Below are 22,867 nucleotides of genomic sequence, written 5' to 3'. Positions count from 1 at the left end.
TAATACCTGATAAAGCTATTCATAATGACTTGTCCCTTGTGACTTAATTAGCTCCTAAAGCCCATGCTTCCAGACATCACAGAGTGAGGGTGGGGACTTGACATTAGACCTTAAACATATGACTTTAGCCATTACCTGGGGGCCTTTACTAATACTAGTATCCCAGTCCCATCAACAGCAAAGAAAGCATCTGATGAGTGCACACATTTATTTTAGTGCCTAAGGTGATTGTCATGTACTTGGATTGAGTGGCATAGAATACTATAGAGAGATGTACTTTGGCATGGACTCAGGTAGGTAAGTCTTCTTGTTTAAGGAAGTTGTTTTGGTTGCCAATAACAATACAAAGGCTAGGGGTTTGATAGGGGAATAGATGATGAATAACAATAGTGACTAATTGAAATAGCCATGCTCCCTAGAAGATCCTTTCTTTTCTTTGGAGGCTGATAAATAACAATTCAATATCAAGATCCATCTCCTCTTCAGCTATGGCAACATCTGTGAAGTATTCTAAGAATTCAGCTCAAATTGTAGTTGACTGAGTCTGCCTGAGACTTACATCTGGTGAGGAGAGGGATAGTTCTTGGTGCTCTAAGCAAAGAAGAGATTTTTGACTGATATGTATTTTTACTTTACTCTCATTTCTTATTGACTTTTAAAAAATTCTTACTCCTGCATAGATATTTAATTGTCATGTTTTGATTTCATATTGCCAACCTATTTTACTGTGGTTTTTTTTCCCATTATTTCTCTTGCATACAGCCTTGTACTTTCCTCTCAGCTCTATTCTATTTGCTCTCATTCATTCTCTCCATACCCTCCTCCTTTCCTTTTCTCTGTGTGCATAGCAAAGAGTGTGACCATTGGTTTCCACTACCACAAAATATGTAGTTGAGTTTCTCACAGTTGGAGAAATAACAAGGTTGGCACATCTGGAGAGCAATGGATAAGCCTCACTCCAAGAGAGATACTTTCATGATCACAATCTCTCTCCTGCCAGGTAATATCTCATATCTCCTTGGATTATCATTTTCTACAGCTTTAATGGTGTTAAAGCCTCAATTACTCCAGCACCCACTGTTTACTTTCCCCCTTTATGGTGCTTCTCTACTGCTCTTACACCACTTTCTTACTCTATGTATTTTCTTCTTAAGGAAAGTTCCAGGAATCTGTTCCAAGACATACTTAGTGTGAATCTAATGCACCCCAGAGCTAAAAAACAAATCTAACTTATTCAAAGCCTTTCTTCTCTGCTCATTCTCCTGCAAAATGTTACCATAGTCACAAGTTTATTTTGTTGTGTCACAACTCCTGTCAGGTCTACAGCAATCAATCATGAGACACATCCCAATTTCGGAACCATTAAGATGTGAAAACCCTGCCTTCAAATCACTGAGATGCAGCAAGATGAAAGTCTGTATTGACAGACATTTCTAAAGAAATCCTACAGGAAAAGGGCATGCGACAGCACATGGATTTTTCCCAAGAAGATTTTTCCCAAGAAGTCTGTGTGTTTTCTGTGTTTACTTCTTTTTCTCAGTAGTGCTCACTCACAAAGTGGGTGGAATTGTCTAATGTTTTCTAGATCCTTGGCCCCTCATCCTGAGCCCAGGACACAAATCCTCATTGAGATGCAGGGTTAGGAGTTCAGCTTCCTCAGTAGCAACTAAGGGATTTCCACATGGCAGTCCACATTTATGTTACTAAACCACAATGAAATGTTTTCAAATGTTTCAAAACATAACTGTTGGGGAGATGCATGTGCTAATGAGGTTTATGCATTTCTCAATATGCAAGTCAAAACATCAAGTTGTACACCCTCTACATATGTAAGAGCTGTAGTCACTTTTTGTGGTGTATACCTCAACAAGGCTGGAAAAATAATAGAAAAATTAAAGGAAATATCAATATCTACCATAAAGTATTTGGTAACATTTCTGGAAGAGGAGTCTGGGTCATGTCTTCTAAGACACCTCTGAAAGAGATGGCTTTGCTTATTTTATTTTTTTTACTTTAAACAGAAATTAGGAAAATACTTGGATTTATTTTTCAAACTGAAAAGAGGGAACAGATATGGATAACAAATGTATTGATATAGGAGGTCTGGTGGTTTGAAAGAAAACAGCCTCCATAAGCTCATAGGAAATGGCACTATTGGGAAGTGTGGCTTTGTTGAAATAGGTGTGGCCTTGTTGGAGGAAATGTAGTGCTGTGGAGGCAGGCTTTGAGGTCTCACGCTACACCTAGTGAGACAGTCCACTCCCTGTTGCCTGCAAGTCAAGATGTAGCAATTTCAGCTCCATCTCCAGCACCATGTCTGCCTGCATAAGACCATGTCACACCACTGATGATAATGGACCAAATCTCTGAAAATGTCAGCCACCCCAGTTCAAGGATTTTCCTTTGCAAGAGTTGCCGTGGTTATATTTTCTCTTCACAGCTATAGAAACCCTAAATAAGACAGGGGGCTATTGGTTATATTATAGATTTTAAAAAGTGGTTTAAAATGAATATACATCATGATACTTTGATTTTTAATCATACATGTGTACACAGGCACACACACACATGCACATGCACACACATAGATGGAAAGGAGCTTGTAGAGGAGCAGATGCCCTTATATAAAGGGCAGTGTATGTGTATGTGTCTGTCTATCTGTTTCTCTCTGCGTTTGTATGTATGTGTCTTTCTGACTCTGTGTGTGTGTGTGTGTGTGTGTGTGTGTGTCTGTCTGTCTTTTTGTCTGTCTCTCTGTGTGTATGAGTCTGTCTATCTTGGGGTGTGTGTGTGTGTGTGTATCTGGCTCTCTCTGTATGTATGTGCCTGTCTTTCTGTCTCTGTCTCTCACTATGTGTATGTATCTGTCTGTCTCTCAGTATGTATGTGTATTTGTCTCTGTGTATGTATGTGTGTATCTGTCTCTCTGTATGTGTGTGACTGTCTCTCTCTGTATGTTTGTATCTGTCTTTCTTTCTCTCTGTCTCTGTGTGTATATGTGTGTTTATCTGTGTCTCTCTCTTTGTGTCTCTCTGTGTATGTGTGTCTGTGTTTAACTCCTTTTCAAAGTAACTTTTTTCAGTTAAGGCCCATTTACTCTCCCAGGATAAAAGGCAGCCTGTGAGATGTTGCTGATAGAACTGGGTTCCTGCAAAGATGGAAAGAACCCTAACTCAGCCTTCTCTCTTTCACAGGCAGCAACTCCATTATCTAATAAAGGCACTCTGTTGCTAAAAGAGGCCTGTTTTGTGCCTGGAGTTTGTGACCAATTTCAGCAGAGCCTCTAATGGGAGGGTTTGTGATAAGCAAATCCTGAACTTGCTGAATTTAAGACACTCAGAGACAGTCTCCAGCAGATATCTCCAAGTATTACCATGCAGTAAAGTCTTTAGAGTGCTTTAAAAATAGCACATGCTTGTGAGTACTGACTGCAGTGGTATTTTGCTTGGTGTTGTAACTGTTAATTATACCAATTCTTTTGAGAAGTTTACCAGCCAGTGCATGTAATTAAAGGGGTGTTCATTCTTGGAGGTCACTCAGTTCTAGTTGTTTTTAAGACATCTCATCAGCTCGAAATTCTAGAAAACCTCAGATTCTTAGTGTGGTGACTCTGGTGCAGTTCCCAATTGATGCAAGGCTCTCCTACTCTCATTGGATGATCAGAGACTTCACAATACCAGGCATAACCTGCCTGCATTTGAAGGTAACTTTATTTGGAACCTGATACAGATCACCATGACCTTAGATGGGAGGTTTCAGGGGAGTTCCTTAATGACCTCCTTTGGCCAGGACCATGGCAATAGTGGTGTGAAAATCCTGGAGTAATGTTAACCAAAGTTAGTCCTATGAGGACCTTTCTCTATAAGAAATGCACAATCTCAGAGCAGTATTCTCTTCATAGCCTTGGGTGCCAGGGTGGAAGCCAGGACCACCTGTGTTAGTTTTAAAATGGTGTTTGCATTGGCAAATTCCTGTCCATAAAAATACTAGCATGAGTACTGACCCCAATGTTTAGAGTATGATTATTCACAACAGCCATAAAAGGGGAAACAATTTAATCAGCTATGGATGGATTTGGGTTAAAAATAAATGTGGTATATACATACAATGGGATATTAGTCACCCCTAAAAGACAGCAAAGTTCTATCACATATTGTAATATAAATGAGCTTTGAAGAGGTTATACTCCTTCAACAAACTAGACACAAAAGGACAAACCATGTAAGACTACTTCCATAAAGTTCCAAGGAAAGTCACACATAAAGAAACAGGAAAAAGAAAAATGCTTGTCAGAGGCTAAGGGGAGGAAGGAAGAACTTTATTCTTTTTTTTTTTTTTTTTTTTTTTTTTTTTTGCATGCCTTTTCATTTTATTTTGTTTTTTTTCTATTTATTTATTTTATATAACCAAGTCCATTTAAATGAAAGCAAACATTTATAGACAATATTTGGGAATTTGGGCGTTGTTCTTTCCAAACTACTTCCTGCTGGTAAGGGGTGCTGTCATGGGGGATTTGAAGAAGATTCAGAAATCCTGGCTGTAGTCTTTAAGGCTGCTTTGTCCAGCTGTTTTGAATGTAGGATCACCTGGTACTCTGTTTCAGGCAGTCTGGCTTAATCAAACCACATTAATTTGGAAGGAATCCACATATTTTCATTTTCTGTGGAAAGAAAAATAGAAATCCTTTTCCCCAGTAATTTGTCCTTGAACTTAAATTTTGGAGTCAAAGCATTTTTTTTAATTTAATTTATTATTTTACATGTCGATCCCAGTTCCCCCTCCCTCCGTCCCTCCCTCCCTCCCTCCCTCCCTCCTTCCCTCCATTTTACCCTCTCTGCCTTCTCACATGCAATCTAACCACCATCTCCTCCCATCCCCCCACCCCAATTCCATATGTAGGGGAATGTCATCTAGTTGGGGTCATGTAGATCTGACAGGTCATGTGAAGTAGGGACTAGGGCTTCTCTCCTGTCTCTAGATTAAGGCAGTTATCCCTCCATGGGGGATATGTTCACAAAGTCCTTTTGTGCACCAGGGATACATCCTGGCTGCACTGTCTAAGGACCCTTAGACTGCTCAGTCCTTCTGGCTGAGACCCATATTCAGGGGGCCTGAGTCTGTCCCACGCTGGCTTCCCAGCTATCAGTCTGGTGGCCCGTTAGCTCCTCCTTGTTCAGGTAAGCTGTCTCTATGTCTTTCTGCCCCCTGGTCTTGTCCTCTTCATCAGCATCTGGGTTCTACTTTGACTCAGTGTTTATGTATGGGTGTTTGCTCCTGTTTTCAACAGGCATTAGTTGAGGGCTCTATGGATAAGTTAGTTGTTGATCTTACTCTCCGGGGAAGGGCATTTATGGTAGCCTTTCCACGGAACTCAAACTGTTATTTGGCAGCAGTCTTGTAGTTCTCTAGACCTTTCTTTGTGTTCAATTTTATCTTCAAACCAATATTGGCTCGCTCTTTTATGTTCTCTCTCTCTGTCTCTGTCTCTCTCTTTCCTATCTTCTATTCCTAACCAGGCTCAATCTTCCTGGTCGTACATGTTTTCCTTTCCTCCCCCTCGTTTTCTCCTACTTCTCTCTCCATTTGCTGCCCCCCCCACTTCCCCTGAGCTCTGGGGGACTTGTGCCTCCCGGTTCTGTGAGGGACTTTATATGAATCTCTTAGAATACACCTTGTATCCTAGTTCCTCTGGTGGTGTGAATTATAGGCTGGTGATCCTTTGATCTAGGTCTAAAATCCATATATGAGTGAGTACATGCTGTGTTCCTCCTTTTGTGACTGGGTTACCTCATTCAGGATGGTTTCTTCAAGTGCCATCCACTTGCCTGTGAATTTCAAGATACCATTATTTTTTCTGCAGAGTAGTATTCCATTGTGTAGTGTGCCACATCTTCATTAACCATTCTTCAATTGAGGGGCATCTAGGTTGCTTCCAGGTTCTTGCTATTACAAATAGTGCTGCTATAAACATAGTTGAGCAGATGTCTTTGTTGAATGGATGTGAATCCTTTGGGTATATGCCTAAGAGGGGGATTGCTGGGTCCTGTGGTAAACTAATTCCCATTTTCCTGAGGAACCGCCATACTGATCTCCAAAATGGTTGTATGAGTTTGCACTCCCACCAGCAGTGGAGGAGTGTTCCCCTTTCTCCATATCCTCTCCAACATGAGTCATCATTGGTGTTTCTAATTTTAGCCATTCTGGCAGGAGTAAGATGGTATCTCAAAGTTGTTTTGATTTGCATTTCCCTGATAGCTAAGGATGTGGAGCATTTTCTTAAATGTCTTTCAGCCTTTTTGATTTCTTTCCTCTATTGAGAATTCTTTCTTCAGTTCTGTACCCCATTTTTTAATTGGGCATTTGGTGTTTTGTTGACTAGTTTCTTGAGTTCTTTGTATATTTTGGAAATCAGCCCTTTGTCGGATATAGGATTGGTGAAAATCTTTTCCCAGTCTGTGGGCTGCCATTTTGTCTTGTCGACTGTGTCCTTTGCCTTACAGAAGCTTCTAAGTTTGAAGAGGTCCCATTTATTAATTGTTTCTCTCAGTGTCTGTGCCCCTGGAGTTATGTTCAAGAAGCGGTCTCCTATACCAATTTGTTCAAGGGTACCCCTACTTTCTCTTCTAAGAGGTTCAATGTGGCTGGATTGATGTTGAGGTCTTTGATCCATTTGGACTTTAGTTTTGTGCATGGCGACAGACATGGGTCTATCTGCATTCTTCTACACACCCTCATCCAATTGTGCCAGCACCATTTGTTGAAGATGCTGTCTTTGCCCCATTGTATACTTTTAGCTGTTTTGTCGAAAATCAGGTGTTCATAGGTGTGTGGGTTAATATCAGTATTTTCAATTGGATTCCATTGGTCTACCTGTCTATTTTTGTGCCAATACCAGGATGTTTTCAGAACTATAGCTCTGTAGTAGAGCTTAAAGTCAGGAATGGTGATGCCTCCTGAAGTTCTTTTATTGTATAGGGTTGTTTTGGCTATCCTGGGTCTTTTGTTTTTCCATTTTTTTACATTTTCCATGTTTTTACATTTTTGTGGCCGTAGTTACCTTCCTTGGGTTGGAATTTTCCTTCCAATACTTTCTGTAGGGCTGGACTTGTAGATACGTATTGGGAAAATCTGGTTTTGTCATTAAATTTCTTGTTTTCTCCATCTATAGTGATTGAGAGTTTTGCTGGATACAGTAGCCTAGGCTGGCTTCTGTGTTCTCTTAATACTTGTAGAACATCTATCCAGGACCTTCTGGCCTTGAGGGTTTCCATGGAGAAGTCAAGTGTAATTTTGATAGGTCTGCCTTTATATGTTACCTGTCCTTTTTCCTTCGCTGCTCTTAATATTCTTTCTTTATTCTGTATGCTAGGTGTCTTGATTATTATATATCGAGGGGTCTTTTTTCTTTTGTCCAGCCTATTTGGGGTTTGGTATGCCTCTTGTACTTTCATGGGCATGTCCTTCTTCAGATTTGGAAAGTTTTCCTCGATGATTTTGTTGAATATGTTTTCGGCACTTTTGAGCTGGGCTTCCTCGCCTCTATACCTATTATTCTTAGGTTTGGCCTTTTCATGGTGTCCCACATTTCCTGGATGTTTTGTGTTAAGGATTTGTTGGATTTTTGATTTTTTTTGGTCGATGAATCTATTTCTTCTAGTTTATCTTCTGCGTCTGAGCTGAAACTTGGAAAGATTTTGCAGGATAGTCGGATCTCACTGGAAACTGGGACTGTCCAGCTGAGGCCTCTTTCTTTACCAGAGGCCCTGATTTTGGGGTCAAGGATCTTGTGGGCAGGAACTCAAGATGGACCCGCAGAGATAGATGGATCTCTGGGAGGGGCCCAGGACTCCAGCAGAGGACTGGAGGTGGGGTCAGAGACCAAGCAGGTGGGAAGTATGGGTGGTCCTGCGTGGGTAGGCAGGTCTCCTTTATTCAGAGTTGCTCTGAGGAGTCTCCAAAGTAGGGTGGACTGTTGGCTTCACCCTCTGTCCCAGTGCTCAACCAGAGCAGCAGGACAGTGGGCAGGGTAGGGCACAGGGTAGGGGGTGCAGGCTCGCGGTGGGGATGGATGTATCAGGGCTCCAAGGGTGCTCTCGATGGGGACAGGACACAGGAGCAGCAGGATCAGGAGCCAACCCAGGGAGTTCGGGGGTGGGGTGAGGGAGAGTTTGTAGGGGAGAGGCAGCCACGATTGGGCCTAGACTCACCTCTGGCAAATAGCTGGCGTAAGAGGACCGAACTTTATTCTTTAATAGATAAAGAATAGACTTCTAGAGATGGATAGGCATGGTGTTGGAATAATGTGAATGCACTTAGTAACACTGACACATACCCTGAAAAGACTGAAATGTTAAACGTTTTGTCTTTGATATTTTACCTCAATAAAATAAATAAATATAAATTATTAAACACTCCTTTGCACCATCACAACAAATTGTACTCTAGTCCCCCCCCCCCGATAAAACCATAATGAAAATCACTAGGAAATACTTGGTTTTGTTCATTTAGAGGGTTTCAATGTAGCATTAACTGCCAACTTGACCAGCCAAGAATCGCCTAAACAAAAGGGTCTCTACTGAGGGTAGATCTCTATCCTGATGGAATGATGGCATGTCTGTGAGTGACTACAGAGGGACCCAGCCCATTGTGAGCATCACCATCCCTTGGTCGAGTAGTCCTGGACTGTATCCTAGCTAAGAGTGAGAGAACCAGCAAGAAACTTTCCTCCTCCTCCATGGTTTCTGTATAAAGTTCTTGCTTGAGTTCCTGCTCCGACATCCTTTCAAGGATGGACTGTGACCTGAAAGAATAAGACAAATAAGCCCTTCCTTCCCCCAAGTTGGTCAGAATGTGTTATCACTGCAGCAGGGATGTGACTAGGAGAGTGAGTAAATGTATTGATGACTTGTATAAGAGACAAAAAAGAAGTGTATTGGATTATTTTGAGGGCTGTGAGTGCTTTTCGCACATAGCACTGATACCAACAATGGCCGTTCTGTAGGAAACGAAATGAAGTAAACATTCCCAGGAGCCCAAAATACTGGAATCCGTGCTTCAGTGTTTGCGACACTTTCTCCCTCTTCCTCCACTACCTGCACGACACAGGTCTGTGTAAGGTTAGCCATCAGCAAGGGATGTTTGGTGGCGTGGGTACTAAGTGCTCTCTTTATCCATTTACAAGTGAGTTTAAAAATAAGCAATGAACAAAAGTGTGAAGTAAATGAAATGGAATCAGCTTGAGGTCTATCTCCCTTTCCTCACGCATTGCTCTTTGATTTTATGAAACTGTACACAATAATGGAAAGAGCAGGAGCTTTGGAGCTCAGAGTTGATTTTCTTAGTGTGAGAACCTGAACTTCTCTCTGCCTCAGTTTCCTCATGTGCAAACTAGAGGAGCATACTGTCAACCCTTCTGAATTTCTTTGAGGAATAAGCAAGGTAAGAAAAGTGCTTGGGCATTAAAGATCAGTGCACAGCAAATGTTGGCTAAAGTCCAGCTCATCTGCCTTTCTTACTCTTCCGCTGCTCACAGCTGAACAAGACATCAGAGGTGCAGAGATCGGGTTGGAAGGCATAGTGTGCAGGGTAGGGAGGAATGTGAGCACTGATGAATGCCAGCTGTCAGCCATGGAATCCCGGCTCAGCAATTTGCCAGCTGTGCAACCCCAGGCATGTTGATCTCTCACTTATTTGAAGAACTGGAATGTGGCATAGGAAATTATAAATACACTTTACATTTTTATGGAAACAGTGTGAGACGGAGTTTATCAAGATGCACTTTTGTAAGGCACACTTACATGACTGTGTTGCACAGGGAGGCATGTCTACATGCCAACTGGCATATCTTATGAATAAGCACCCATATCCAAATTCAAAAAAATAAAACAATTAACGAGGCTTGAGGGAACTAAAATGGCCCTTCTGTTCATTCTAGATAAACTAGAAAAGAAGTGCTCACATTTGGAAGTAGGGTATTAAAAATTCATAAAAGTTTTTTTTAATAGTATACATTTTCTGCTGTTGTGTTCGGGGTTTGATGCAAGAAAAATGCTATATGTACAGTTTGTGATAATGCTGGTACATATTTTTAAATTTTATGTGCATGAGTTTATTTGCATGCTGGTATGTGTGTGAACTATATGTGTGTGGTATGTGTGTATCTGGTTCCCTGAGATGGCAGAAGAGATCTTCAGATCCTATATAGCTTGAGTTACAGGTGGTTCTGAGCTATCTTGTGGGTGCTAGGAACTGATCCTGGATTCTCTACAAGAGGAAACTGATGGGAGATGTCATTCTGTATATGTTTCTCATACTGGTTAATAATAAAGCACTGTTGGCCAATAGGAAAGGAAGATAGGAGGGACTAGGAGACAAGGAGGAAATAGGAAGTAGGAAGGAGGGGTCAAGATGGAGAGTCAGGAGAGAGCTGGACGCCAGCCGCCTCCCCGGTAAGAGAAGGCCATGTGAAAATACATAGATCAGCAGAAATGGGTTAATACTTAAGACAAAGCTAGCCAATAAGAAACTAGTACCTGGCCAACAGTATAATATCAAATACAGAGTCTCTGTGTGTTATTTGGGGCTGGCGCAGCGGCAGGACAAGACCGGGAGGCGGCGGGTGGAAAAACCGAACTCGTTACAGGAAACAAGTGCTCTTAAATGCTGAACTATCTTTCTAGTTCCTAATGTTGGTATTTTTATAACTTCAGTAACCTCTTCTTCTTGAATTACAAAACTACATTTACTAAAATTATCAAGGGTACAATTCCATGACATTAGTTACATTCTCATTATGATGTGAATATTTCCATCATTCATCTCAATAATTTTCATTTTAGAAATCTGAATATTCATACTTCTTTTTTAATATTTTTATTCATTGAGAAAAAAATATATCTATAAAATGTTTATTGATGTTATCCACCCACTACTACTTCCCTCTGACTCCCCTTTCAAGATTCAGGTCCTATTTTTGTGACTTTTGATTCAAAATCAGCATGTACATTGGGCATAGTTCTATATTCATGTTCTTTCTGTTCTTTGTTCTTACTTGGGAACCACTGTCATTGCTGGAATTACTGCTTTCCAGCGCCTTGTTTGAAGGAGATAATGAGAAAACATGGGTAAGAGAGAGGTGGTGAGGGCAAAAATGTCACCAACAGAATTATCACATATTTAGATAACTGTTTTAAAACTTCATTGATAATAGTACATGTAAGAAAAAATGGAATTTTAGTAACTCAGAAGTGATTATGGTTTTTGAATTTTAGACTAAAAGCTGGTACATGCATTAATCAGACCTTTTCATTACTTTGACAAAATGCTCAACATGAACAGCTTCAGGAAGGGAAGACTTTATTTATTTATTTATTGATTGATTGATTGATTGACTTTATGGTTTCAGAGGGTTAAGTCCATTGTCACCTGGCTCTGCGTTTCTCAACTTGTGTGAGGCAGAACATGGGGAAGAGGAGGATGTCTACATCATAGTAGACAGGAAGTAGTCCAGGAGACCAGTACAGCATTTAAAGGCACGCCCCACTGACTTACTTTCTCCTAGTAGGATCCACTTCCTAAAGTTTGCAGAACCACCCAGATGAAAACCAAATGTTCAATGTTTGGGGTAACAGGAGTATCTCAGACTCAAACCGTAGTATAAGGCATTTGGGAACACTTCTTGTGCATTATTTCATTTAATAATCACACTTCTCTGGGGATGCATACAATCATTCTCCTACTCTAATAAGTGAAGAAGCTGATGTTTGGGAGGGCACAATCCCTGCATCCTTTGTCCAAGCTAAAAGCCACACCCTTGGATTCTGAGAACTGTTCGCACACATCACCCATGTACCACTGGATCTGTTTCTTAGTACATTTCTGCCGTGGATCAAAAAACGATAGGACTTGGGAGCCTCTGTTAAGACTGTGGGACCTAAACTTTTCTAGTTATTAAGCAGAGAATGGGGCTTTTAAAAATGAGCTTCCATTTCTTGAAACTAAAGAGGGCTAATTGGAAGGACAAATCAGAAGTTTAAAATTGTTTATGATTTTGCTATGAAAAAATATTTACTAAAACCAGCATGTTTTTTAAACCATGGTTAGAATAATCTTTTACATTGTTTCCACTGGAAAAAATCTAAATGTGAGGGCTCAACTTCCTTGACATTGCCTATTCAATTAAAATGATTTATAAATAAAATAAGACAATTAATCATCCTAACTGCAATAACATTACCATTTTGTGACCCACACAGAGGTCACACTATGTAAATGATGCAAAATAAAGAGCAGGAGGGCTCTGTTTGCTTTAAACAGTGAAAAATGATGTCACAGATCAGGTCCTTTATTTTCCAAACTCATTTATGGGTTAGTTAATCATCACATAGTTTGCATACACAAAGGTAAACATATTCTATGATATTATCTGTTGGAAAATTTTAATAAACAAAAATTTAATAAACAAAGAAAGCAAGAGTACATATATGCAAAAGATTTGATCATTCGCATAGTCTGGTAAAGAGAAATGAGCATGACATAGAGAGTGAAATTACAGAAATGGCATTCCCTTTTAGGGCATTTCATTATGGAGAATTCGATTCAAACAGATAAGATGCATTTAGAAAGAAACAACAATAATCCGCATCTGTGTTTGGCAAATGCCAATATTTTGTTCATTAAAACATATTCCTGCATATTTTCTTTTGTGTGCTACCCTTAAAGTATTTTTAAGCATCATATCAGTGTATCCATTGAAAACACATCTTGTGTGCTGGAGAGATGGCTAAGTGGTTAAGAGATTTTGCTGTTCCTATAGAGGATCTGAATTCAGTCCCCAGGTTCTATGTTCTGCAGCTCCCAAATGCCTTTAACTCCAACTTCAGGGGACCCAATGCTTTCTTCTGGCCTCTGATTTACACACACACACACACACACACACACACACACACACACACACCTCAAAATGAATAAATATGCTTTAAAAGTTGGATCTGATGCTGAAGGCAAATATAACACATAGTCTCCAAAATGACAGCTGACAGTCCTTGGATTCATTATCATCACCATGTACCACATGGGCTGTGTATAGGGCTGTGTATTGCCTAAAGTCTTCACCATTGTTTTGTTTAGAAAATGACAGAATGAAAACATCACTATAGCTGGGTGTAGATGGAAGTTTCTGTCCTGCCCAACCCAGCAGCTATTTAGTCCCAAATAAACATACAGCGGCTTAAATTAATTATAAACTGTTTAGCTGATGGCTTGGGCTTCTTACTGGCTAGCTCTCTCTTAATTTTACCCATAACTATTAATCTATGTATCTCCATGTGGTGTTTGCGTACCAGAGAATGCCCAGCCATCCTATCTTTCTGGAAGCTACAAGGCATCTCTCTGGTGACTCACTTTTTCTGTTCCTCTTCCCAGAATTCTCCTAGTCTGGTAGCCCTACTTGGCTACATCCTGCCTGCCTATAAGCCTAAACAGCTTTATTTATCAACCAATAAGAGAAACATATTTACAACATACAGAAAAATGCCCTCCCACTCAGGTGGGAACATTTGAATATGAGCAGAGAAATGTGTTGTACAGGTTTATGTTGTGTATGCACTGGCCCTAGATGGATTGGGGGAACTTAAAGAAAAGGAAAATGAATATAACAGATATTCTGAAGAAGGTAATACATTCTGAAATGGTACTTAAGGTAAAGTAATAGATGTTGGATGATGATGATGATGTGACTTGTTGGAGCCTTCTAGTACTAGTTCAGGCATGAAGTTATGGAAGATTATATTACAGTGAAGATTAAGGGAAAAGTGTAAAACCTCCAGATACATCAGTAGATACACATTTTGCCCATAAGGACATTCCAGTAAGCTGGCCATTGGTGGCAAACGCCTTTAATCCCAGCACTCAGGAGGCAGAGGCAGGCAGATCTCTGTGAGTTTGAGACCAGCCAGATCTACAGAGCGAGTTCCAGGACAGGATCCAAAGCAATACAGAGAAACTCTGTCTTGAAAAACCAAACCAAACAAAACAAAACAGAAAAAGGACATTCCAGCTGGAGTTAACAATGAACATGTGCAGGAGCAGAGAGGAAACTGCTATGTTTCCATTGACTAAATGATAAGTAGCAACATTTTTTCCCTTAGTCTTTTTCTTTTGCTGCACATATATATTTCATAAAATCGATGCCAAGTTGAGTGGAATTTCCATATTGCCATTTTATTTAGTATTATGATTAAAATGTAATGTTTAAGAAAAAAATATTCTTAAGCTAAATAGGTTGCTAAGTGGTTAAGAGTGCTTGCTGATTTTCCAAAGGACTTTGAGTTTGGTTCCCAGAATCCAGGCTTATAACTTCATCTCTGGGAACTTACACACACATGTACACACATGCACAGATATGCACACACACACACACGTGTTCATACATGCATAGATGTGCACACACACATAAACACACATGCACATACACACCCAAGCACACATAAATACATACACACATAGATGCGCACACACACATGAGCACACACTCATATGCAAATGAATACATGCACACACAAAATAAAGATAAAATAAGTAAAAGTAAGTCTTCTTGAAGGAGAGCATAAACTCAATTTTTCCATGTCGACTTGCACAAAGGCTTTTCATATATGTGTTTGTTTGTGTCTACTTGTTTAGTAATCTGAAACATCTTCCACATGCTGCTTTTGGTTTTTAGACAGGTGCCATTACATAACTATGACTGGCTAAATCACTGGCCATTGTTGATCCACTAAAATATCACCTGTTTTGTTTTCCCAGGAGACTGGATTGAGAAACTTTCAATCGTAAGTCTCAGATCCTGCCTTGTTCTTTCATGTTACATGTTCCTGTTATCAATCTATCTGTAGGTTACCAGTCAACTCATTATAGCACAGACACAAAAAACACTTTTGCCACAGATTAAAAAAAAATTAGGAATTACATGACAAGAAAGAGGAATTAAATATTTGTTTTACAATAAAACAAGATGACTCTATGCCCAGAAAATTATATCACTACTATACCTTTTGATGCTTTCTGGCTTTGCCACGATAAACTTACTGGTTGAAGGTACATCATTCAATCTCTGCCCAATCATTAACTGAGCACCAAAAAATACAGATCACATGGAATTAATCAGGAGTCATTAAATATGCAGAAATAGCAAATCTGTGGAAGAGGGGATATGATTTCTAGATCAGACACATTGTATTGCATTCTCTGGTTTTCAACAAAACAAATTATGAGACATGAAGAAAGAGGAGAGCAACCCATGGTGTTGGGTAACCAGATAAAGATGTATCATCTCTCATAATGACACAATGGCACATTCTAGAACTATAGCAAGTAACTACATTTAAGTTACCAAATTGGGATTTTGCTAAACATCTCAGATAAAAAAATAAAAGAAGAAGAATGTAGATTGGAACCCAATACAAATTGTAGAGTTGAAGAGTACAGTAACTAAAATGAAGAAAAAAATCACAGCAGCACCAGAGCTGATATGAGCAGGCAGAAGAATCAGAGACCATGAAATTAGGTCAATGGAGGCTATAGAGTCTGAGAAACAAAAGGAGAACAGCATGAAGATAAAGATAGGAGCTGAAAGGCATGGAGAACATTACCAAGAGAGGAGAAAAAAGCCAAACGGATGCTGAAGTAGGAATGGCTGGAAATGTCTCCAATTTAAAGGGTTATTTAAACATTTTAATTTATGTGTTTGTGTGTTCGTGGAGGCTAGAGGAGGGCACTGGGTCCCCAGAGCTGGAGTTACAGATGGCCATGAGCCACCCTACATGAGTGTTGGGAACAAAGCCCTGGTCTTTTGCAAGAGCAGCCATGATTTTCCTAACAGCTGATTCATTCACCCCTTCAGCCTCCAAATCCTCCAAATTTGATGAAAAAAATATAACCTTCAAATCCAAGATGACCAAGATGACTTTAATAAATTCCAGGCAATACTATTTTTGAAATATACATTATGTATCTCAGTTCACACTGTGGAAAGCCAGAAAGAGAGAGAGAGAGCACCAAAAGCCTCAGGCATCTTTTCTATGCAGTTGGAAAAACACACAACTTAGATATTCCCAACAAATTCAATATTTGATTTAAAATAATGAAATATAAATATTATTCACTGTATATAAAAAAAAAAAACCTCCCTTAAACCCTTCAGAGGTCAAACAACAGGACAGTTTTTCAGTTCTTTTAAGATGTAATAGACTGCAAGTCATAAGGATTCAGAATGGTGTGGCCAACAACATGGGAGACAAACTGGCTGTCAGTACCTCAGCCTCTGCTGAGCATCGTCAGTTCTTGGCATCTAATGCTTGCTGTTTTGTGGCCACAAGATGGCTACAAAACCATGTACATTCGGCCTCTGACAGTTTGGAGAGAGTTAGGGGCAGAAGTCCTTTTGACTCTCCTTCCCTTTCCTGGACATAAGGGAACCTCACAACTAGCTACAGTGTGGCCTGGAAACATCCATGTGGGACAAAGGAAATGAAATAGTGCTGAGAAGCTTGGACAAAGCAGAGCTCACTCTCTATATAGTGATGCATTGCTACTCCGAACAAAATTTAAGTTCTGTTTTGTCTTTTGAGACAGTCTTATGTAGCCTAGGCTGGCCTTGAACTCTCTGTCAAGGATGTCATCAAATTTCTGATCTTGCTGCCTCCACTTCCCGAATGCTGGGATTACTAGCACGTGCCACCACCCAAAGTTTTGTATGGTAGGAAAGTACTCAGTCAACTGAACTATGTTTCCTGCTCCAGAATTTATATTCTATTAATAAGAGAGAAGGGATAGAGATGATGCATTTGTAGGCAATTAATCCATTCCACAGCAGGCGGTTTAGATGGTTGTTTGAGAGCAAGATCTAATTTTTATTTGTCTTCCACTCTCATATTTTTTTCAGTGCTCAGTAGAATATATCAAAAGATACCTGATTTTTCCAGCTATACGTCTGGATGCATAAATGAATGGGTAAAATTCTTGGTCTTTGATACCTTGCAATTTGGGCTACAAAGTATCCAACCCACTGAGAGGAATAGAAAACCAAGAAGTGTCACTACCCTGAAATTTTGTACCCAGAGAAAATTTTCAGTTATAACTGAAAAGAAGCTAAAGTACCATATTAACTAATTTCCTAGCTTTTATGTAAGTAGAAAAGTGCCGAACGTGTCAAGGATTTAGTGTCCCAAAGCAGTACTCGAGCCACAGAGGCAGATGTATGAGCTTCCTTTACCATCTTTCCACTTAACTACCAAGCACTGAGCAAAAGCCTGTTGTAGACTCCTTCCTGGAACTGCGGCTGTGACAAGACAATAGCTTTGAAGGTAAAAGAAGCTAATCAGGGATTAGTTTATAGGGCTTCTCTCCTTTTCCATGTCCTGTAACCATGCTTTCCCAGAACAGTTTCCTGGGGCTCCTGGGAATGGGTATCCTGATGTGCAATTCTCCTCTCTGTGCGAATAATCCGAGGCTTGAGACATTATAGTTCATTTGCAATGACACATCTAGATAATTCACAATGAATTTTCCTATTATACAAAATTGAGGATCTTGAAGGACAAGAATTTAAGGCTAAATTCTTCAGGAGCTATAGAAAAATACATTTTTTTTTTTTTTGCCATCAGTATAGGATTTGGGTAATAAATGTCAGCTTAAAATCCTCACAATTTTATGATCAAGACACCAACCACTATATTTTTGTGAATTCTCTTATTAAATCAAAATTAATGTCATTTGAAAGCATGAAGGTAATGCATATTCATTGTAAGGAATAAGTAGTAGAAAAGGGAGAAATCAGTTTGCTTCTTTTATTCCATGAGCCACTCTGTAAAGTTAGTTCCTCTCAGAATTTAATCACCCATCACTACAAGTATTTTGACATATTTATTTATTTAAAAATTTTTATTTTTCATTATGTATTTATGTGTGTCTATTATGCAGCTTTGTGTATGTGAGTGCAGTACTTATGGAGGCCAGAAGAGGGCATCAGATCCCTTGGAGCTGGAGTCACAGGCAGTTGGGTGCCTCCTAACATGGTGCTGGAAACTGAGTATGGGTCTTTAAGAGCAGTAAATGCTTATAACCACTGAGCCATCTCACATTCTGCAACACTAACAAAGTTAAACTAACAAAGTTTTCACCCATCATCTGACTCCTTGAGAAAAATAAGAATTGGATTTTGCTTACCGTAAAGGGACTTTCTGTGGCTAGATAATGCATTAAACTTCAATATGAAAATCTTTTTTATTTACAGTTCAGCCTAAGACTCACTTCTGAAAGATACTTAAGTCCTTTGTACTATTTACCTACTTGCAAGGTGTTATTCAATTAGTTCATAAATATTTATAGCATAGCTATAATGTGCTTGGTATATAATGTTGGCCATGAAAAGGTTGTTGAGTGTATTTGTGTGTTCATTCTGAAAGAAGCAAAGGTCTGTGCCTGTGGGTATTCTGGCCATTTAATTTGCATAACAGGTTCTTCTTGTGAATACTGATATTGATTGTTGTCTTCACAGGGTCCAGACTCACATATGGACATGTTTGTGATGAAGTTCCTGAATCAGGGTAGCTGGAATGAGATGACTCACCACAACTGAGAATGGCACCATCCTATAGGCATGTGGTTGGGCTGATCAAAAAGGAAAGCAAGCTGAGCACCAGCTTTCAAAGCTCTCTGACTGCAGATTTCATGTGACTAGCTGCCTTAGGCTCAGCTGCCATTACTGCCCTCCATCTCCACAATGACCAGAATCATGGCATTGTGAGCCAATCTAAACCCTTGCTTAAGTTGCTTTTGTCAGGCATTTTGACAGAGCCTTGAGAAATGTAATTTATATATTCCTACTACTTGATGGATAATTAAAAACTCAGTGGTCAGCCCACAAACTGGTAAGATTTATTATGAGTAAGGTTTTTCCCTGCAGGCCCATAGCCATGCCAGCCCCAAATAACACACAGAGATGCTGTATTAGATATAATTCTGTTGGCCAGTTACTAGTTTCTTATCAGCTAGCTCTGTCTTAAATATTAACCCATTTCTATTAATCTAAGTACTTCTACGTGGTCATATCTTGCCAGAGAGAGGGGCTGGCATTCTTCTCTCTCAGTCCACCATCTTGAAACTCCTCCCTACTCCTTCTTCTCTCCTCCTAGTCTCCTACTCCTGTCTATCTTGCTTTCCTATTAGCCAAAAGTGCCTTATTCATTAACCAATAAGAAACATATATACAGAATTGCATCTCCCACCAAAGATGGGCTGAGCTCCATAAAGGTTTATGTCTGCTATATTCATTGTCAGAGGTGATGGGGAGGGTCTGGGCTGTTTGGGGGTTTTACCTGATGACAGGCAGTTTGATCCTGTTTGTGTCTCAGAGCTCAGGTAGATAAGAAGACTGTGGACTTTGTTTCTTCCCTGCATGGGCTTCTGTATCCACTTTCCTGGAGTACTATGGGTGCTTTCTAAGAATAAGCCCAAGGGATGACCGCTTACAGCCCCTTGGTTCTTTAGATGACATGCTTGAAAGCATCACTCATACTGTATTCTACTGGCCAAGTAAATGCAGAGCAAGGTTCAAAGGTAGGAACTTGGATTCATTTCTCAACAAGAGGCACAGGAAAAGGATTTGACACTGTGTTTTGTATGTATATGTGAGCATGTGCATGCATGTGCATGTCTGTGTACTTCTGTGTGTATCTGTGTATGTATATGTGTGTGTTCATGTATGTGCACATATATATATATGTATGTATGTGTGTGTGTCTTTATATGTGTGTATGTATGGTTGCCTGTGTATATGTTTATTACTCCTTCCTCACAGATCACTCATCTTCCTGTGAGGAATTTCATCTCTACTACTCATTTCATAGAATGGGGCTTTCATACAGTCTTCATTCCTGTTGATTGTAAGATGTTCAAGTTAAACAGAGTAGGCACTTGACAACAATGGTTAGTGCTGGGTCCTTCTTAAGAACATCTACTTGTTTTTTTTTTATTTAATTTTTTATTTTACATGTGGATCCCAGTTCCCTCTCCCTCCCTCCCTCCCTTACTTTTACCCTCTCTGCCCTCTCACATGCACCCTAACCACCCTCCCCTCCCATCCCCCCACCCCAATTCCATATATAGGGGAGTGCCATCCAGTTGGGGTCATGTAGATCTGACAGGTCATGTGAAGTAGGGACTAGGGTTTCTCTCCTGTCTCTAGGTTAAGGCAGTTATCCCTCCATGGGGGATGTGTTCGTAAGGTCCTTTTGTGCACCAGGGATACATCCTGGCTCCACTATCTGAGGTCTCTTAGACTGCTCAGCCCTTCTGGCTGAGTCCCATATTCAGGGGTAGCTGAGTCAGTCCCATGCTGGCTTCCCAGCTATCAGTCTGGGGGCCCGTTAGCTCCTCCTTGTTTAGGTAAGCTGTCTCTGTGTATTTCTGAAAACTGGTCGTGTCCTCTCCATCTGCATCTGGGTTCTACTTTGACTCAGTGTTTATGTATGGGTCTTTGCTCCTGTTTCCAACAGGTATTAGATGAGGGCTCCATGGATAAGTTAGTTGTTGATCTCACTATCCGGAAAGGGCATTTATGGTGGCCTTTCCATGGAATCTCAAATTGTTACTTGGCTGCAGTCTTGTAGTTCTCTAGACCTTTCTTTGTGTTCAATTTTATCTTCAAACCAATATTGGCTCCCTCTTTTATGTTCTCTCTCTCTCTCTCTCTCTCTCTCTCTCTCTCTCTCTCTCTCTCCTGTCTTCTATTCCTAACCAGGCTCAATCTTCCTGGTTGCACATGTTTTCCTTTCCTTCCCCTCGTTTTCTCCTACTTCTCTCTTCATTTGCTGCTCCCCCCACTTCCCCTGAGCTCTGGGGGACTTGTCCCTTCCCAGTTCTGTGAGGAACTTGTATGAATCTCTTAGATTCCTCCTTGTATCCTAGTTTCTCTGGTGGTGTGAATTATAGGCTAGTGATCCTTCGTTCTAGGTCTAAAATCCATATATGAGTGAGTATAAACTATGTTCCTCTTTTTGTGACTGGATTACCTCATTCAGGATGGTTTCTTTAAGTTCCATCCACTTGCCTGCAAATTTCAATATTCCATTGGTTTTTCCACAGAGTAGTATTCCATTGTGTAGATGTGCCACATCTTCATTAACCATTCTTCAATTGAGGGGCATCTAGGTTGCTTCCAGGTTCTTGCTATTAAAAATAGTGCTGCTGTGAACATAGTTGAACAGATGTCTTTGTTGCATGGATGTGGATCACTTGGGTATATGCCCAAGAGGGGTTTGCTGGGTCCTGTGGTAAACTAATTCCCATTTTCCCGAGGAACAGCCATACTTGTTTTATCATGCTCTGCCTCTTATACTATAACACACAGAATCAAAGAGAGGAGCATTCCTCCATGATTGCTTTGCAGTGTAAGCTGGAAAGTCATATCTTCATTCCTCATCATAATTTTAAAAAATGCTTTTTGGCATTATGTCTGCATCTTGTACATAATAGATAACTTACCTAAGTATCAGTTCCCCCAATAATAATGTCTATCTTATAGTGTTGTCTTATAGACTAAATGAGATACTCATAAATGTAAAATGTGATTTTCATAGAATGGATGTGTATAAATGGGCAAAAATCCTTGGTATTTTATAAAACAAAAGTTTCCAAGTGTTTGAAGCTGCACTGCTCTTATGTTTTAGAGGGCATGGAAACTTGATCAAAGGCAGATAAGTGGACCATCTAAGTTAACAAAAGTGAACTTACACCCATTTGTGCTGCCACTTTCTTGGATGCTAATTCATAATAGAGCCATGGTCTAGGTGTCTCATTTAGGGCCTGAACATTCTACAATTGTAATTCTCAACCCCTTCAGGGGTCGAACAAGTCTTTCATAGGGATTGTATACCAGATAACCTTCTTATCAGATATTTACATTATGATTCATGAAAGCAACAAAGTTACAGTTATGAAGTGACAAGGAAAATAATTTTATGGTTGGGGTCACCACAACATGAGAAACTGTATGAAAGAGTCACTCAGAACATTTGCTCCACAGTCATGTATTTACTTGCTTTGACAAGCTGCAAGTCTTCCCCTAAACCATCATTTGCTGCCCAAAGAAGCTTCTTTGCTGATGGCTGTGAGTTGCACTTGTCTATGGGTAAAGGGCTAAGTATTTAGAAGGCAGTTTGCTACTCTGTCCTTTTAGTAAAATAATAGTAGCATGTAGGTCCCCTGTCTTAAAGGATTATTTTTTCTGTGAATGGACTTATCTGTTAATGAAGTTATCTATCCAATGACCCAACCACCTCTCAGCAGAACCACCAGCTTGTGACCAAGTCTTTAATATATGAGTTTTGAACATCACTCTAGAGCCAAATAATAAAATGGATTAACAGAAGCGGATCTAAAAAAACCTCAACTATTATGGTAACTATAAACTCACATGTGAATCAACACTCTAAGTCATCACAAAATGCCCTTTAGATTTTAATCATTTGTTTTTCTTATTAAAGCACTAATAGAGAAAGTGTGTGAAGGTCTGAAATTAATGGTTCAGGGATTCACCTTTGGACAATTACAGTCTTTTATCTGGCTGGGGAGACCTGTCACCCTTTTCATTTTACCTGGTCAATGGATAAGATGTGATATTCCAGGTGTTACACTTAAATTACTTAAAAAAAAAAAAAGCCTCAAATGAATCTTCCATTACTTGAGTGAACCATTCAATTGTATTCTTTTGCCCTTTTATTTTCTTTTCAAATCATACTGGATCCTTACATTTGAGCCAAGATGGAAAATAAAGCAAAATTAAAAAGCAGTTTTATATTTGTAGGAAAGT

The 22,867-nt window shown here is 39.8% G+C and overlaps 1 non-coding gene across 1 annotated transcript; it reads right to left on the bottom strand.

Moving 5' to 3' along the window:
* Positions 1-846: 846 nt before the first annotated feature.
* Positions 847-1,007, bottom strand: LOC127214160 (U1 spliceosomal RNA). The gene has a single exon (XR_007833816.1). It is a non-coding gene; the product is annotated as a U1 spliceosomal RNA (small nuclear RNA).
* Between the last annotated feature and the right edge of the window lie 21,860 nt (positions 1,008-22,867).

The sequence above is a fragment of the Phodopus roborovskii genome, unplaced genomic scaffold (assembly GCF_943737965.1).
Source record: "Phodopus roborovskii unplaced genomic scaffold, PHOROB, whole genome shotgun sequence".
Classification (NCBI taxonomy): Eukaryota; Metazoa; Chordata; class Mammalia; order Rodentia; family Cricetidae; genus Phodopus; species Phodopus roborovskii.
Note: the sequence above shows the minus strand (reverse complement) of the source record. Positions and strands in the feature narration are given on the sequence as shown.